The sequence below is a fragment of the Bufo bufo genome, chromosome 5, assembly GCF_905171765.1.
Source record: "Bufo bufo chromosome 5, aBufBuf1.1, whole genome shotgun sequence".
Classification (NCBI taxonomy): Eukaryota; Metazoa; Chordata; class Amphibia; order Anura; family Bufonidae; genus Bufo; species Bufo bufo.
Genome location: NC_053393.1, coordinates 280,486,801 through 280,505,585, shown reverse-complemented (window position 1 = coordinate 280,505,585; position 18,785 = coordinate 280,486,801).

The window sequence follows — 18,785 nt, the reverse complement described above, 5'->3', positions numbered from 1 at the left end:
CCATTTGCAATCAATCAATGACTGATTTATTCAGGTAAGCTGAATCTCTGCTGTTAAAACAACTATGGCAGAGATGGGAAAGTAAATCCCTGAAACAATATATCCATTGTGATATTATCCCAAGAGGACTGAGCTTGAGTAAAATACCAGCTCAGGACTTATGGGATCCGGATTTTGAAATCGAATGGAATGCATTGCTGAAGGAACAGTCAAAAATGTTGATATTACTAATTATAAAAAGTAGGACTGTGATGTTGGAAAATATAATGAGCCAATTGAATTTGGTAAAGGAGAAAATAGAGAAATTACCTAGGGATGATGACTATGAGTTGTGGCATCAAAGACTAATTAAAAGTCTTGATAAAACAGAGCAAGACATTATAAGTAGGAAATCCCCAAAAAATAATGAAAAATTATTCGGGTAATAAACAAGATTCAAATAGATATCCGACAACACAAAATAACAATGGGGGTCCAATAAGGGATAGACAAGAAAAAGAAGACCAGGGCAATAGATACACTATCCCAGTCAGTAACAAATTTGATTTATTAACAGAGGAGCATTTTTTAGATGTGAACCCTTCACATCACAGGGTGCATAACACGAGAGAGATCACAACAGTCCCCGGTACGAAATCACCAACAGAACTCACCGAGCACACACCATTACAAATTTACGGCACAGACAGGTAGAACAAATTCACAATCACGTGGAAAGGACACAGAATCACATGAGACACAGGACACCAACACATCACGAAATACAGAACAAGATGAGATACAGATCACCAGGCCAACAGGAAACACAGAACACAAGACACATATCTCCAGCATGAGAACAGAGAGACACACATTGAGAGGGAAAAAGAAGAAGATACGAAGGGGAAGGGGGAAGAGGAACACGAAGACACAGATAGACGATATATCACAAAATTTGGTAGTCAATCTAAGTAACACAACACTAACAGAAACACAGATGCGACTACTAAATAAGGGGTTAAAATTTGCACCCACGCAAAAACTAAACCATTTTGACGCATATATTGGCGTCGAGAAATTTGTTAGGAAATTATGCCTTAAGAAATACCACCTTAGAAATCCTGTGGAGAGACCTATGGTGGTCACACAGGAATATACAAATACGGATTTAAAAAAGAAATCCAAGAAGTATCCCTTACAAGAATTAAATCAGGAAATTATTGCTTTCCGTCAATCGGTTGAGTATGATCTGAGAAAGATTAAAAACAATAACAGGGGATGTAATATTACAAATCAGGAAATAAAAGCCATAAAGGAACTACAAATGAAAGAAAAAATAATTAGACCAGCTGATAAAGGAGAGGCCATCGTTATTTGGGACGAGGAAGAATATAATATGGAGTGTCTAAAACAATTGGAGGATGAGACCACATATATGAAAGTAAAAATAGATCCAATTAAGGTCTACCAGGAGGAGCTAAAACAACTATGTGAAAAAGGAATCTCCCAAAATATAATAAATAGACAAGAATGCGAATTTATATGTGATACACAGGGAAGAATGGCAGTGTTTTACTGTCTGCCGAAGTTACATAAGAATCCTACACAACCACCCGGTCGACCCATAATATTCGGGATAGGTTCGATTACAAGCAATTCGTCAAAATATATCGACACTCACCTTCAGCCGACAGTAAAAAATACGAAAACTTACATCCGAGACACAACACAAATTATCAATATTCTAGAAAAATAAAAATTTAACCCCGAATGGACAATGTGCACACTGGATGTGCGGTCATTATATACAATTATTGACCACCAACAAGGGACGACAGCCATGAGGGATCAACTAATAAAGGAGGGGAGATTAAAAAAAGAACAGATAAGCTTCCTAGAGGAAAGTGTTAATTTCATTTTGTCCCATAACTATTTTTGTTTTGGCTCAAATTTGTTTGTGCAAAAATGTGGTACCGCCATGGGTACCAGGTTCGCCCCCAGCTACGCAAACCTCTTTATGGCTGACTGGGAAGAGGGGTCCGTTCTGCCACGGCTGGGGACGGACCTGGTGCTATGGTATAGGTACATTGACGATATTATTTTAATATGGAATTGGGACACAGGCTCGTTTACTTCCTTCATAGACGTATTGAACGGTAATGACAGAAACATACACCTCACATCCAAGATATATGACGGGAATATTGAATTTTTGGATTTAAATATCCGAATTGAGGGTGAAAAAGTAATCTGCAATACCTTTTTGAAGGATGTTGCCAAAAACAGCCTGATTCCCTACACCAGCGGACATCTACCAAGATGGCTGTTAAATATCCCGTATGGACAGTTCCTACGCCTAAAACGAAATTGCACTGAAGATGTACAATTTGAAGAGGAAGCTTGTAAAATGAAAGATCAATTTGTAACTAGAGAATACCCTGAAACCCTAGTAGACTCATCTTTAAGCAAAGTAAGAGAATTGGATAGAACATCTTTTTTTTAATCCAACTCAAATGAGGAAGAAAAACAAAGATGAAGGAACTATAAGAATGGTCTTACCCTTCAATGCCCAATATCGCAAAATTCAACAGATAGTTAAAAAGCACTGGCATTTTTTGAAGGAAGATAAACTGATAGGCTCATTGATCCCGAGTATACCACAGATTGTATATAACAAGGCCCCCAATTTAGGCTTAAAGGTAGCCCCAACAATAAAAAGGAAGAAAACCAACAAACCCACGATACAGACAATGTTGGATATAAAAGGCTTTTATAGATGCGGCACCTGTATTAATTGCCGATCAACAAATTTCCAGCGGAAAACACACGAAATAGTATCCCCGATTAACCAACTTAGATATAAAATAAAAGAATACCTCACTTGTGCAAACTGATCATATAATCTGTCAGACAACTATGTTGCATCTGGAGCTGCTGTGGGAAATACAATCCTGTCCTAGGGGCTGACCCAAAAATGACCTTATTGGGACTAAGGCTTGTCTTACGGTTAGGGGTATACCTTATTGTTACTGACTGGGATAGTGTATCTATTGCCCTGGTTTTTGAATTTTTAACTTTAGTGTCCTCCCATTCAGTTCCTTTTTTCCCACCCTACCGCTGCTTTGTGTAATGCCTGTTCTACACCCAAAACCTTCATCATCTCCTGCATCACTTCACCTGTGAAGTGAACACCTCTGTCACTTTCTGTCAAATTCGGCCATAATCTTCTTTGCTGTGGTCTTAGCTATAATACTACGAGTGTTATTTATATAATAAGATGCCCATGTAACAAAATGTATGTGGGAAGGACAAAACGAACATTAAAGAAAAGGATTGCAGAGCACCTTAATATTAGGAAAGGCCACATGGATCACCCACTCTCAAAACACTTTAAGGAACAACATGACCAACAAACGAACTTAAGCTTTGCTGCGATAGAGAAGGTTGAAACAGAGTGGAGAGGAGGGAACCATGTGGAAAAAATGTCCAGAATGTAATCGAGATGGATTTTTGAACTGGACACCCTTATACCACACGGCCTAAATGCCGAATTAGAAATTTTTGGATTTCTGTAAAAAATTAATGCTCTGGGGTGGGTGCCTCCCACTGATGCTTGGTCGGATGGTATATTAGCTACGTACGTCCGACCGCGCCTCGGTGGAAGGCACCCACTCTTATTTAACCACAACCTCATATCCATCCAAACTGACAAGTTTCTCCTTTTAGATTTATCTACCTCGGTTTATCTACTGTATATAAAAAAACTAAAGTGTAGTAATTTTCACTTCTTAAGTAGTAATTTTTATATTCATTTATATATTTTAATCTAAGTGAATTTTAATTTCATGTAATTGTGAATAACGATCTAAAGAAAGCAAATAACAAATCCTTCACCCGAAAGATTAAAGGTGAAATTTCAGCAGCTTTTCCGAAAAAAACGCATCAGTAAATAAAAACCGCATGAAAACCGCATCATTACCGCACCTGCGTTTTTTTCAAAAATAGTAAGATTTTTGATGTAGTATATCTATGGAAGAAGCAGAAGTGCCATTTTCTGATTAATTTCATTTTAATTGCATTTTTTACTGATTTTATTGATTATAACACATTGTTATGATCCAGACCAGATCTTGGACACTGTGAAACCTGAATCCCAGTCCAGGACTGGTTTTTAGGATATCTGGAACCAATTAAGAAAGAGGATATAAAAAGGTGGTTTAGTGGGAGCCAGGTCACCACTGAGGAAGAAGTCAGTACCCTTTGGGACTTCGAAACGTGTCTGGGAGGAACAGGGCCGCTGATAGAAATCATGGGGCCCCGTACAGCATACATGACGGGGCCCCCTTCAGCTCCACCCCCTGATCCCTCCTTCAGCCACACCCCTGGCCCCGCCCTTGGCCCCTCCCCAGACGCCGCCTTGAAACAACATGCAGATTTGTCTACAAGTGATATTTATTTTTCTCCAGCCAGTTATAAGTTTTATTATCCAAAATAAATACTGTTTTCAGATGAGAACAGACCTCTTTAATATCAATATGTAATAAAAAAACATTAATGAATAAATGAAGTGGTATTTTGAAAAAATTAGGAAGATTAAACAAATGATAAAGGTGGAAAAAAAACAACAAGCCAGGTCTCGTTAAAGATAGTTTACTGTAGACAACTCAACTACAGTGGGGTAGCCAGGCCTGAAATAATAATTAGAGTGAGCCTGCAGACAGTAGATCTTGCCCCCCCCCCCCCCCCCCCAAACAAGTACATTCATACCTGTTATCCTGATTCCTGGCCCCAGGACAGAGTCACTTCCTCCTTCACTGTAGATAGACTGTAGTAGTAGCGCTGGCTGCTGTGCTGTCTGCCTCCCTGGATTCCTGGATTCGCTGCCCGGAGTGTCACAAAATTTTTTATTTTTTTTCCTTTCTTCACTGCCAGTGGTGCTTTTCCTTCTCTCACTCTCTTCCCTGGCGCCGCGGAGGGAGAAGAATCACTCCGCGGCGCCAGGGAAGGACAAGCTGGCCGGGACTTGATTCTGCAGAGCAGACTGAGCAGAGCAGAGGAGCGGGCGCGGGAGAGAGAAGAGAAGAGATACTCTTCCGCGCCCGAAACAGAGGAAATAGTCCCTACCTGCTGCCGCATACAAACGGAGCAAGCAGGCAGGTACTGAGCGGCGATTTAAAAAAAAAAAAAAAACGTAGAAAGCAGGGGGGGGGGGTACGACGGCGTTTGACTAGCGGTCAGGGCTGTGGAGGTTTTTTTTTTTTTTAAAACATTAATTGGTTATGTCGAGGCTGCCCGGGCCCCCCTGCCAGCCGGGCCCGGTACAACCTCCTCTCTGATAACCTCTCAAGTGACTGATTCGTCCTACATAAGAACTTATACTCGAAAACCTCCTTGAATGATATAGTTCCATTCTCAATCTAATCGAAGTTAATGAGAAGCTGAACACGTGGGACGCTGAAGGAACGGCGACCAAAAGAAAAAGCCGCATTCAGAGGTTGGAGGTAAGGGAATAAGGCAGCTCGATAACAGGTGGGACGCCACCTAGAGCTAATAACTCCCGAATTTCTACAATTCGATAAACTTAAGAATTGTGACATAAGAATAATATGACTTTTTCATAAATTCGAATTAAGATCTTATAATTAAATCAAAAGTCTATCATTGCGTTATAACATCAAGAATCGACGATTATTATTCTAACTGAAGAATTGGTGACTATCGAAAATTTCAGAACAGCCTATGTAGTGCCAAATTATCGATAATTAATCTTTCTGTGGAGAATTAATCAGAAATTTAGAAAACACCTACAAGCTGTCTGACATACACATTTATACCTCGAGTGACTTTTTACCTTACCGTCATTTGTGATGTTTTATCCTTTTGTTATTTAATTTCTGTACAATTTACGTATTTTGTATGACATTTTAACTTTTTAACATTTGAGAACTGCACTAGTAAAAATAATAAAATAATTAGTTTTGAGCAGTCCTCCAGATACTGAGTGCCATATCTTCATTTTTACTATTTTCTTACCTTGTCTCTGGGGCTGCAGTCCCCATTCTCAAGTGACATCCACCGTGCTTTGAGAACCCAGACCTTCGGCTATCGATGCTACCTTCTCCCGAAGCCACACGTTGGGCTCCAAACTGTTCTGATTCTAGGATTTTACATGCATGGAAGAACCCACACTGACACTAGGCAAGGGTCCAAGCAGTTCTCCTTTATTACAGGAAGTTATGCAGTTTTTATAAGTACATCAGAGGGGTATCCACCCAAGCATCTGTGCATTGTGCATTGTTTTACTAACTCTGGCATGCAAACTATGTAAACATCTAAGTGCAAGCGCCATATTACAATGGCTTCACTCTAACAGCAGTACAGCATACTTCATATATGTGTCACGGCCACGGTTTTGGCCGTGACTCCTTGGGAGCCGCATACTGTTGCCCGCGGTTTGGGTTGTTGTTTCAACCGCAGCTTGAGGCTTGATGTTGTTTGCCTCAAGTGCGATTGCCGCGGACAACAGGTATGTGTGCGGTCCCTTTGGAGTTTGTGTGCGTGTATGTATGTTTGTTTTTTTCTTGTCTTTTTTTTTTATGACAGGAAGGGTGGCCCTTACAAGAAGATGGAAATCACAGGAGGCTGCAACAGCAAAGCATGACTGAAGTAACCTACTGAGCCATACCAAAGTGAGAGGCCACACCCAACGGTCAGACACACCCAGTGACCTCACACACACTGGGAAGGGAGTTAACCTTCCAGCACCACAGGAAAGGGAAAACACCAACTTAAAGGGAAAGTGTCCAACACAACAAACACACTGTGGTTGTTGCCGCAGGCAACGACATGGGTGGCAACCGTGTCCTGGGAGTCAGCCCCAAGGCCGGGACACTGCCACCACATGTACACAACGACAAACGTTGCCACGGGCAACCACAGTGCAGGAAAGGTGTCCGTGCACACCAGACACTACACAGAGTGCACACAGACAAACGACAGTGCATACACACACACAAACTCCAAAGGGACCGCACACATACCTGTTGTCCGCGGCAACTGCACTTGAGGCATACAACATCAAGCCTCAAGCTGCGGTTGAAACAACAACCCAAACCGCGGGCAACAGAATGCGGCTCCCAAGGAGTCACGGCCAAAACCGTGGCCGTGACAATATGACACATCAGGGAGGAGGGTCTTCTTGGAACTTAAGCGAATAAGGCGTTAGCTGAGAGCTGGAGGATATGGGGGCCATCTTGATTAATCAAAAATGATATCCACATCTCTATCAGTAGGACAACATCAGGTATGGTTTGTAAAAGGAAAATCAGCAAGCACCAATACTGTATACGAACGGTCTTCGCAGTGCAGGATTTGGTGGCCAGGGTGGGGGTCATGTAAGAGGTGGGGGCCTGGCTTTGTTAGCCCTAAATTAGTAAATTAGTAAAAGACCTTTGATAATGTTAATTGAGAGTGGCTGGGGATGGTTTTGGACTGGATGGGTATTCAGGGATGCTTCCAGACTTTGCTTCGGGCAATGTATGCAAACCCACAAGGCAGGATTGGCCTCCCTGGGTTCCTGTCCGCTCCCATACATCTCCAGAAAGGGGCTAGGCAGGGTTGCCCATTATCACCTCTCCTGTTTCATAGCACTTGAGCCATTAGCAATATATTTGTTAAAATCTAGTATATATCCAGGTATAAAGGTAGGTTCCGGGGAAATAAAGTTAACATGGTTTGCAGATGATAAGCTGCTATTAGGGCTGCAGCTATCGACTATTTTCGCAATTGAGTAATCCAACGATTAATCAAGTAAACTAATAACAAAAAAACTAAATAAAAGAACATTTTTCTTTATAAAAACTCATCAGCCCCCCCATGCCATCAGTTGCCCCCTCAGTGCCATCAGCTTCCCCCCAGTGCCATTAGCTTCCTCCCCAGTGCCATCAGCTACCCCTCCAGTGCCATCAGCTGCACACCAGTACCATCATCTGCCCCCTCAGTACCATCAGCTGCCCCCTCAGTGCTACTAGCTTGCCTCCCAGTGCCACCAGCTGGCCCCCAGTGCCACCAGCTGCCCCCCCGTGCCACCAGCTTGCCCCCGCTGCCACCAGCTATCCTCCAGTGCCACCTGCTTGCCCCCCAGTGCCACCAGCTTTCCCCCCAGTGCCATCATATCCCCCCCAGTACCATCATTTGCCCCCAGTGCCACCAGCTTGCCCCCAGTAACATAGTAACATAGTAACATAGTACATAAGGCCGAAAAAAGACATTTGTCCATCCAGTTCGGCCTGTTATCCTGCAAGTTGATCCAGAGGAAGGCAAAAAAAAACTGTGAGGTAGAAGCCAATTTTCCTCACTTTAGGGGAATAAAAAATTCCTTCCCGACTCCAATCAGGCAATCAGAATAACTCCCTGGATCAACGACCCCTCTCTGGTAGCTATAGCCTGTAATATTATTACGCTCCAGAAACACATCCAGGCCCCTCTTGAATTCCTTTATTGTACTCACCATCACCACCTCCTCAGGCAGAGAGTTCCATAGTCTCACTGCTCTTACCGTAAAGAATCCTTTTCTATGTTTGTGTACAAACCTTCTTTCCTCCAAACGCAGAGGATGTCCCCTCGTCACAGTCACAGTCCTGGGGATAAGATGTGGATAGATCTCTGTACCCCCTGATATATTTATACATAGTAATTAGATCTCCCCTCAGTCGTCTTTTTTCTAACGTGAATAACCCTAATTTTGATAATCTTTCAGGGTACTGTAGTTGCCCCATTCCAGTTATTACTTTAGTTGCCCTCCTCTGGACCCTCTCCAGCTCTGCTATGTCTGCCTTGTTCACTGGAGCCCAGAACTGTACACAGTACTCCATGTGTGGTCTGACTAATGATTTGTAAAGTAGTAGGAATATGTTCTCATCACGGGCATCTATGCCCCTTTTGATGCAACCCATTATCTTATTGGCCTTGGCAGCAGCTGCCTGATACTGGTTTTTGCAGCTTAGTTTGCTGTCTATTAAAATTCCTAGATCCTTTTCCATGTCAGTGTTACCAAGTGTTTTATCATTTAGTATGTACGGGTGACTTGCATTATTCCTTCCCATGTGCATAACTTTACATTTGTCAGTGTTAAACCTCATCTGCCACTTATCTGCCCAAGCCTCCAGTCTATCCAGATCCCTCTGTAGTAGTATACTGTCCTCTTCAGTGTTAATTACTTTACACAGTTTAGTGTCATCTGCGAAAATTTATATTTTACTATGCAAGCCTTCTACAAGATCATTAATAAATATATTGAAGAGAATAGGGCCCAATACTGACCCCTGAGGTACTCCACTAGTGACAGTGACCCAATCTGAGTATGTACCGTTAATAACCACCCTCTGTTTTCTATCATTGAGCCAGTTACTTACCCACTTACAGACGTTTTCTCCCAGTCCAAGCATTCTCATTTTATATACTAACCTTTTATGTGGTACAGTGTCAAATGCTTTGGAGAAGTCCAGATATACGACATCCATTGATTCGCCGCTGTCAAGTCTAGAACTTACCTCCTCATAAAAACTGATTAAATTAGTTTGACATGACCGATCCCTCACGAAGCCATGCTGATATGGCGTTATTTGCTTATTTCCGTTAAGATGCTCTAAGATAGCATCTCTCAGAAAACCTTCAAACAGTTTACCCACAACAGATGTTAAACTTACCGGCCTATAGTTTCCAGGCTCTGTTTTTGGACCCTTTTTGAATATTGGCACCACATTTGCCATGCGCCAATCCTGTGGGACATTCCCTGTCAGTATAGAGTCCGCAAATATCAGAAATAAGGGTCTGGCTATGACATTACTTAATTCCCTTAGGATACGGGGGTGTATGCCATCCGGTCCTGGCGATTTGTCTATTTTGATCTTTTTAAGTCGCTGTTGTACTTCTTCCTGGGTCAGACAGGACACTTTTAATGGCGAATTTATTTCAACATTCAGCATTTCATCTGACAGTTTATATTCCTCAGTGAATACACTGGAGAAAAAAATATTTAACAGCTTTGCTTTCTCCTCGTCGCTCTCTGCGAATCCCCCCTCATTACTCTTTAAAGGGCCGACACCTTCAGATTTATACTTTTTAACATTTATATAATTGAAGAACATTTTAGGGTTAGTTTTACTCTCTTTGGCAATTAATCTCTCGGTCTCTAGTTTGGCCGCTTTTATTTGTTTTTTACATGTTCTGTTTTTTTCCTTATAGTTTTTCAGTGCTTCCGTGCTACCCTCCTGTTTTAGTGTTTTATATGCTTTCTTTTTGTCATTTATTGCTTTCTTTACAGTTCTGTTTATCCACATTTGTAGCATCGGGACATATTTTCTTATTAATACAGGCTGTGTCTCATAGACTGTATAATACTATGTATAATACTAGACTGTATGATACTATGAAAGTCAATGCTATACAATACAGATGTACAGTCGTGTTTGAGAAACGGAGAAATGCAAGGCGGCACTACTGGTATGCCTAGCGTTATCAGGTATAAGACGTCAAACTGTGCGACCCAGTCAGATAATTGCAATTTAAAGGTGGTGCTCTGCTATCCGTAAAGTCCACAGTGTAGGCATACGAAACTCCATATAGTAGAAAGAATAATGATAGCGGCACTCACCCAGATGTTGCAAAAAAACTTCTTTATTCGGACACCAGATAAAAGTAGACAGCACGCTGGGGCAGACCATTGCATGTGTGTGCTGAGTGATCAGCTGGCGACGGCCGTTTCGCGCACTTGCGCTTCCTCTGGCCTCTGACCTAGTCGCGCTACCCATGCACTCATTTTAAGGCGTCTCTGTTGCCTCGGCAACCATTGACACTAAAAGCAAATACCTCACTTGAATCAAAGAGCGAGGTGGGGTAATAGACTGTAAGCATCCCTGACACTAACTAGTCTACTATATACAGTATATAATCGCGTATTCTATTATTATAAACATACACTTAGGTCATTGCGATCATTTAGTCCCAGTGGACCCATCGCAGAAGAGCGGATAATTCACTCCGCCTCCTTTTGCATAAGGAGGCGGTCTCTGTCTCCACCTAATACTGGGGCGGGGACATGTTCCAAGGCTGCAAATTTTAAACATTTCGTATTATAATCGTGCTTGTTGCGAATATGTTCAATGAGCCTGGGACACCCTTTTTCTGACCTGACCGAATTAATATGTTCCCTGAATCTATCATACATAGGGCGAATAGTCTTCCCTATGTAGAAAGATCCACAGGAACATAATACTAGGTAAACTACATATTTTTATTGCTGTATCTAAGTCAGTTTCCGGGTATCCCCTATGTAGGAGTCTCTCCTTCAATTCCTGGGCCTGCAATGTATACCCCGCCTCTGTGCTATTGATACGTTTTAAACGTTTAAATTGTCCATACGGAACTGCTTGTTTTACGCTACGTGGATGATAACTGTCATAGTGAAGTAATGAATTTGTGGCAGATGGCTTACGGAAACCGGTGGTGACTATAGTGTCCTCGTCTATTGTGACTCGTACATCAAGGAAGTCTAATGTCGTGCCTCCACAATTTACTGTAAATTTCATATTCATCTCATTCTGGTTATTTAAAAACTGGACAAATTCTTCACACAACTGTTTCGAGCCTTGCCAAATCATAAAGACATCATCCACGTAGCGCAAAAATAGTTTTATGTGTTGTAGGTATGGATTGGAGGTGGAGCAAACATAGCGGTCCTCAAAGACTGCCAAATACAAATTGGCGAACGCGCAAGACACGGGTGTGCCCATGGCTGTACCATAGATCTGCCTGTACCAGCACCCCCCAAAAGTAAATACATTGTTGCTGAGTACAAAATTGAGTGCTTCCTGGACAAAGGAGCAGTAGACAGCGCTCTTGTCAGTTTTGCTCAACACCTTGATGACCGTCTGCACACCCTCCCCATGAGGGATACGGGTGTACAGGCTCTCCACATCAAGGGACACCAAATTAAAATCTTCCTGCCACTGGAAATGCTTCAGTGCTTCCAGGAAGGAATTGGTGTCACGCAAATATGTGGGAGCATATGACAAGAGCAGTCTCAACAACCAGTCCAGGTATTTAGATAGCGACTCAGTCACTGACCCTATCCCTGCCGCGATGGGGCGACCAGGGGGATGGGTCAGTGACTTGTGAATCTTAGGTAGGAAGTACCAGGTAGGTTTTTTGGGGGATGGTGGCACAAGCCGATCCATGATACGGGCCGTAAAGAAATCCACCTCAATGTATCGTGTTAGCAGTTCGCAGAGTTGTACTTGAATAGCAGGAGTAGGATCATTTTCAAGTTTTGAGTAGACTGAGGTATCTCCCAACTGTCTATGTGCCTCCTGTAAATAATATTCCTTAGTGAGGAGTACAATATTGCCCCCCCGTCTGCTGGTTTCACCACAACATCATCCCTATTGGCTAGCCACTTGATTGCAGACCACTCTTCATTGGTGGTGTTATTTTCCACTTTTGGATACACTAAGGCTTTTACCTCTCTCAATATTTGTTTGTGGAAGATGTCGATGCTACTCCCAGCAGGCAAGGGGGGACAATATGTAGATTTTATTCCCCCCTCAAAGCGACCTGCTTCCAACGAGGGGGCGGGAAGACCACATACTTCAGTATCAGCCAAAAATTCTAGACAGGCAATTTCCATTTCATTATAGGCCTCAACTATTTTAAAGCCCAGCAGATTAGTATGGGCCGGGATTTCACCCTCTCTGTTAGGGCCTGATATGGAAGGGGAGTTACTGTAGATTTTGTGCAGTTGTAATTTTCGTATAGCTTTGAAAAGATCTATTTCGAATTTAACTGGATTGAAATTTTCTACTAGGCTAAAACTGAGCCCCTTGTTAAGGGCGCTTAATTCAAGTGTGATCAAGTTGATTACAAGATTGTCTTTGGACATAATAGTAGGGAATGGTGTCATTGCCGCCATGACACCTGTTTCCTGTTCCGTGATGATTTTCTTGCTGGTCTCCTTTCTCCTTTTCCTTCCCCTTCTTGTGCTACGTCTAAAGGGGGTATATTATCTACTGCACTTCTATTTGTGTTAATATCATCAGACATACTGGAATCACTGTCCGATGTCGAGTAATCACTTTTACTTTTCCTCTGTGGGCATCTTCTTCTTTGTTGCCTTCTTTTGTTCCAGTCAAATATTTTTCCACTGTCATAATCGCATTTGTCTCGCAAAAATTTGTCCTTTTTTCTTTCCTTTATTTCAGACTGTGTGATGACTAGTTTTTTATTGAGTCTTTTTTCAAAAGTGGTCAACTGATTTTCCGTCAATCTCTGTGTTAGTTCACTCTTTGCATTTTTAGGTCTTCACTGATTTAGTTATATTCCTGTTCTTCCCGTTTCAATACCAACGTAAGTATCTGGGAGGAAAAATTAATGTGCAGGTTTTTCCACTCTGCTGCGAATGCTTCATCCTCCTCATATTGGAGGAGTTCCTTATAGATTCTGAGTCCTCTGGGAACTCTGCAGCTCATATTGTATGACTTCAGTGAATTCACCATCCAGAATAGACGGACCTCTTTATCTGCGAGGTTGGTGACACGCATTTCCAGAGCCTTAGTGCTCAAAGACTGTAGTGTGTCTCGGGAATTACACTCAGTAAAAAACGTGTCCGCCCCTTCTCTGCCCATATTCATAATGGGTAACTCTTCATTGGTCTTTTGTTGACCAATGCTGGCCGTGAACCTGGCGTGCTCTGCCTCTCAGTAGAAGGATAATCAAATTTGAGAAACAGAAAAAGTGAGGCGGCACTACTGGTATGCCTAGCGTTATCAGGTATAAGACGTCAAACTGTGCGACCCAGTCAGGTGATTGCAATTTAAAGGTGGTGCTCTGCTATCGGTAAAGTCCACAGTGTAGGCATACGAAACTCCATATAGTAGAAAGAATAATGATAGCGGCACTCACCCAGATGTTGCAAAAAAACTTCTTTATTCGGACACTTCAGATAAAATTAGACAGCGGGCTGGGGCGGACCATTGCATGTGTGTGCTAAGTGATCAGCTGGCGACAGCCGTTTCGCGCACTTGCGCTTCCTCTGGCCTCTGACCTAGTCGCACTACCCATGCGCTCATTTTAAGGCGTCTGTTGCCTCGGCAACCATTGACACTAAAAGCAATTACCTCACTTGAATCAAAGGGCGAGGTGGGGTAATAGACTGTAAGCATCCCTGACACTAACTAGTCTACTATATATATATATAATCGCGTGTTCTATTATTATAAACATACACTTAGGTCATTGCGATCATTTAGTCCCAGTGGACCCCTCGCAGAAGAGCAGATAATCCACTCCGCCTCCTTTTGCATAAGGAGGCGGTCTCTGTCTCCACCTAATACTGGGGCGGGGACATGTTCCAAGGCTGCAAATTTTAAACATTACGTATTATAATCGTGCTTGTTGCGAATATGCTCAATGAGCCTGGGGCACCCTTTTCCTGACCTGACCGAATTGATATGTTCCCTGAATCTCTCATACATACAGTCGTGGCCAAAAGTTTTGAGAATGACACAAATATTAGTTTTCACAAAGTTTGCTGCTAAACTGCTTTTAGATCAGTTGTGGTTGTGGCTATGGCCAAGAGATATCCGAAGAACCCTAGGGAGAGAAACAACGGGAACAACCTAACAGAGCTAGGCGTGTCTTAGCTAACCTGACTAAATGGCTTGTTGTGTGCCCTAAGCCATGATCGTGGGTAGGCCTATAAGTGGGCATACCCTGTGGAAATGAGAAGATAAGGGAGGGAGGGTGGGGCACCTGAGAATACACGCCTGTGAGTGAGGCTGTGGCTCGTATATGAAGAGCCTCCGCCCCTCCCACAAATGCAGGCTGACTAATCAGCCTTACCAACTTGTGGTCATGGCTACGGCCAAGAGATATCCAAAGAACCCTAGGGAGAGAAACAACGGGAACAACCTAACCGAGCTAGGCGTGTCTTAGCTAACCTGACTATATGGCTTGTTGTGTGCCCTAAGCCATGATCGTGGGTAGGTCTATAAGTGGGCAAAAACCAAGCCAAGTAGGGTAGAAAAGGAACTCTAATGGCATGTGCAAACTAATCACCAAGCCAACTGCAAGGCGTCAGGGATCTAGAGCGAAAAATTCGGGGTGTATGAGGCAAGGCCAGAAGGAGACCTACAACCCATCTTGTGGATGACAAGGCCAGAGACATGATGCTCAATATTGCGGATACTGCCCCAAAGCGGAATGGAGGACCAGGAATACGTTGTGAAATGTATCATGAAAACCAACTGAACCTTGTAAAGTTTTGGTTCTAGGTAGTACTGGCAATGCCCTAGCCTCAGGAGATCGTGGGACCGAAACCTAACTGCCTAGACTATGCAGGAATGAGGGCCAAAAAGAACTATGTAGATAGGAAGAGAATCCTTGAATAGTTCCCCAGACAACAGCTATCTGCTAGCCGTGGTCCGCGCGTTGTTCTACTGTGTGCCCCTGAGAATTGTTTTAACGCTTGAGACATGAAGACCGACCTACTATCTGAATCTTCTACGGTGAGGAAATGCTGAACCTTGTCCAAAACACGATTTAACGTGGTTGTAGAGAGTCTGAGGTTAGTGCAGCAAGAAGCTACGAAGCCATAATATACAAGATTCTGTCTATGACCTCCCATGAGTGAGGGAATGCAATTGCAATGAAGCTACCGGCGAAAATGAATTCCTAGTCATGGTAAAAAGGCAAAGACTTTGCGCGGGGACCTGGTTGACAAGATATGGTCGACTACGATCGGAGACTGAAATGCTAGAGGGAATTACCCTACTTGTTCCTCCTCTGGCAGGACCTGAACAAAAGCATGAACAATTAAAGCAAGACGAAATATCTGCGTAAGACATGACAATGATGCTGTAGGGCGAACCGGACCAGTTTGCGGTCAAAACATAAAGTGAGCGATCAACATGGATTATTAGGAAATTAGGGAAGCAGATATGTATGTGATACATACGGGCCAAATCAGCCCAGATGGACAACCAACCAGGCAATCAGCCCAGCAGGACTGAAAACAGTCATCGGGCCCCCGAAGCCATGGGGCCGAAGCAGTCATCGGGCCCCCGAAGCCATGGGGCCGAAGCCGTGGTCGGGCCCCCGAAGCCATGGGGCCGAAGCCGTCATCGGGCCCCGGAAGCCATGGGGCCGAAGCCATCATCGGGCCCCCGAAGCCATGGGGCCGAAGCAGTCATCGGGCCCCTGAAGCCATGGGGCAGAGGTTTTTTTTTGTTTGTTTTTTAAATAAAGAAATTATGACTATAATAAGTGACCTGAATAAGGTGCAGGTGAAATTAAACCATGAGCCTGACCGATGTGGCAGGCGATACCTAAGATAAACTACGTGGCCTGAATAACATGCAAGGCGAAATATCGTTAGGAACGAGACCTGACCGACGTGGAAGGTGACCCCCAACATGAATTCAACTGCATGACCTGAAAAGACGAAGGGAAACGTGAAAAAAATGGAGATAATAACGGACATTAACTAAAATGAAACCTAAATAACATAAGTTGGCAAGCAGATAAAGATGTGAGTCATTCAAAACCAAAAGCATAGCTGCACAGGTGGACAGACAACCATAGGTTGAAGCCATGGGGCCGAAGCAATGGGGCCGAAGCATGGGGCGGAAGCAACCACCAGGGGCCCATGGGGCCGTGCAGCCGCCGGGGTGCGAACCTTAGAATTGAGGATGGCTGGGGAAAAGATTGGGGCTTAACCCGACGGGTTTAGTAATCAACCGGGACTCGATAACCTAGAAAGACAAAGACATGGGGTAAAGCTTCTTAATGAAATGAGGCTGAAATGAACCACAAGTACTAATCTGTAAAATATAAATGAACAAAAGAAAACTTCTGAAAGGTGTGCCATGGAAAATAGTATCAGATAGCCGTATGACCTACCAATGTCGATGACAATTGTGAAATCCTCTAAGCCAAGAGCCACTCCAGCGAGTCGCTTATGGCGGGAGCCATGCGTGCGAGTCCCTTATGGTGGGAGCCATGCGTGCGAGTCCCTTATGGCGGGAGCCATGCGTGCGAGTCCCTTATGGCGGGAGCCAGGCGTGCGAGTCCCTTATGGCGGGAGCCATGCGTGCGAGTCCTTTATGGCGGGAGCCATGCGTGCGAGTCCCTTATGGTGGGATGACGTTGCGGTGACGATAAGTAATTAAAACGTAAGCCGGACCAGATAGGATATGCAGAGGCTTGAATGATTGGATTGGCTAGAAGGTGGCCTAAGAAACATAACTGCCAACAGGCGTTGAAAATATAGACATTAGAAATCCGAAGCACGTGCATACATAACACTAACCACCGCAAACCATAAACGTAAACATGAAATTGAAACAGAGATGGGAGAAAAACAAGAGCCTGAGTCATTGCAAGTTCGCTAAGAGAAGTCTCTTATCGTGACAAACAAATGAACAGCTTGTGAAAACATAGCAGGAAACTTATTCCTATTGGCCGACTAACCTCCTCTGAGGAGCTGTTTGGTGAACTGGGGCAGGAGACCAATCTAAGTAATTACGAACCAGTAGTAAAAGGAGACCAGTCTGAGTGAATATGAACCAGGATTAAAGAACCAGAGCGGTGGGTGCAGACTGCCCCGGTGAGACTATTGAGTAAAACCATGACGTAGCAATGAACAGGAGAATGCAGCTTTGAGTGGAAGCAGAGTACAACACATGATGTAACAACAAATGGGTGAATGGAGCTTTGGATGTGAGTGGTACCTAAAAAACATGGTATGGGCGCAGCTCCGAGTATGGGTAGCGCATGAAAATCATGGTATAAGCAGACGTATGAATGCAATTTGAAAGTGAGCAGAGTATTGACGTGATGCGAAAGCAGACATGTGAACGCAGCTCTAGTAGTGAATGGAGTTTAGGACAAGATGTAAAAGCAGACATGCGGACGCAGCTTTGGATGTGCACGGAATATTAACTTGATGTGACAGCAGACATGGAAAGCGGCTTTGGTGAGTGGGGTATACGACTTGGTGTAGCAGTATAAGTGTGAACACAACTCTGGGTATAAGCAGAGCATAAAATTTGGTATAACAGCAGCTCTGGTTGTGAACGGAGCATAACATTGATGTAACAGCGACATGAATGCAGTTCTTGAAATGGGCCTGGAAAGAACCTGTAGTAGTATAGGACGTGTGAACGCAGCTCTGGGTGCGAGTAGAGTAAACCCGATATACCGATAAAGTGCGGTATGGCAGAGACTTATTCTAACAACAAAACATGACATATAGCGTAGTATCAGCAGCGGCTGAACCTGACAGTCCAGTTGTCACCCAACATTTAGCTTGTCCTGGGCGATCCAGGTAACAAGACAAATGACATAGCATGGTATCTGCAGTAGCTGAACCTGGGCGATCCAGGTGACATACAACATTTAACGTGGCCTGGACGATCCAGGTGACATACAACATTTAACGTGGCCTGGGCGATCCAGGTGACATACAACATTTAACTCGGCCTGGGCGATCCAGGTGACATACAACATTTAACGTGGCCTGGATGATCCAGGTGACATACAACATTTAACTCGACCTGGGCGATCCAGGTGACATACAACATTTAACGTGGCCTGGACGATCCAGGTGACATACAACATTTAACGTGGCCTGGACGATCCAGGTGACATACAACATTTAACGTGGCCTGGACGATCCAGGTGACATACAACATTTAACGTGGCCTGGGCGATCCAGGTTACATACAACATTTAACGTGGCCTGGGAGATCCAG